Here is a 1,525-nt window from a genome sequence, read left to right on the forward strand (position 1 = left end):
CCATCTCAAAAAAAAAAAAAAAAGAATGGATAAACAAAATGTGATTTCTCCATATGATGGAATAGTATTCAGCCGTAGAAGACAGTTATCCTCAAGTCGGGTATGGTGGCTCACGCCTGTAATTCCAGGACTTTGGGAGGCTGAGGCAGGTGGATCACTTGAGGTCAGGAGTTCGAGACCAGCCTGGCTGGCCAACATGGTGTAACCCTGTCTCTACTAAAAATATAAAAATTAGTTGGGTGTGGTGTCATGTGCCTGTAATCCCAGCTAATCAGGAGGCTGAGGCAGGAGAATCGCTGGAACCCAGGAGACAGAAGTTATATCGAGCAGAGATCATACCACTGCACTCCAGCCTGGGCAACAGAGTGAGACTCCGTCCCAAAAAAAAAAAAAGAATTATTCTCAACAAACTAAAAATAGAATTACATATGATCCAGCAGTTTCACTCTGGGCATATACACAAAATAGTTGAAAGGGTCTCAGAGATATTTTTTCACCCACAGTCACTGCAGTAGTATTCACAATTACCTAACAGTGGGAAGAAACTAAATGTTCGTCAGTGGATGGAACCAAATGTATGTCCATACAGTGAAGTATGATTCAGCCTTCAAAGGAAGGAAATTTGGGCACATGTTATAGCATAGATGGACCTTGAGGACATTATTGTGCTGAGTGAGATAAGCCAGTCACACAAAGACAAGTACTGCTTGATTTCATTTATATGAGGTACCTAGAGTAGACAAATCCATGGAGTTAGATGTAGAATGGTGGGCTGGTGGGGGTGGAAAAGTGGGGAGATAGTGTTTATTGTCTTCATTTTTTATTTTTGAGGCAGGGTCTTGCTCTGTCACCCAGGCTGGAGTGCAGTGGCACAAACATAGCTCACTTCTACCTCCAACTTCTGGCCTCAAGCAGTCCTCCCACCTCAGCCTCCTGAGTAGCTTGGGACCACAGGCGCATCCCACCACCCAGGTAATTTTTTTGTATTTTTTGTAAAGACAGGGTTTCACCATGTTGCCAGGCTAATTTTTGTATTTTTAGTAGAGACAGGGTTTCGCCATGTTGGCCAGGCTGGTCTCGAACTGACCTAGGAGTCTTGAACTCCTAGACTCAAGCGATCTACCCACTTCGGCCTCCCAAAGTGCTGGGATTTCTGACATGAGCCACTGCGCCCAGCCTAGTGTTTAATGAGTGCAAAGTTTCTGTTGTGCAAGATGAGTTCTGGAGATGGGCAGTGGTCATGGTTGCACAGCATTGTAATGTATTTAATGCCACTGAACTGTACACTTCAAAATGGTTAAGATGGTAAATTTTATGAGTATTTTATCACAATTAACAGCTAGGCATGGTGACTTGTGCCTGTAATCCCAGCACTTTGGGAGGCCAAGGCAGGTGGATCACCTGAGGTCAGGAGTTTGAGACCAGCCTGGCCAACATGGTAAAATACCGTCTCCTAAAAATACAAAAATTAGCTGGGCGTGGTGGTGGGCACCTGTAATCCTACTCGGGAGGCTGAGGCATGAGT

Source organism: Mandrillus leucophaeus, unplaced genomic scaffold (assembly GCF_000951045.1).
Source record: "Mandrillus leucophaeus isolate KB7577 unplaced genomic scaffold, Mleu.le_1.0 Scaffold1, whole genome shotgun sequence".
In the NCBI taxonomy this organism is placed as follows: domain Eukaryota; kingdom Metazoa; phylum Chordata; class Mammalia; order Primates; family Cercopithecidae; genus Mandrillus; species Mandrillus leucophaeus.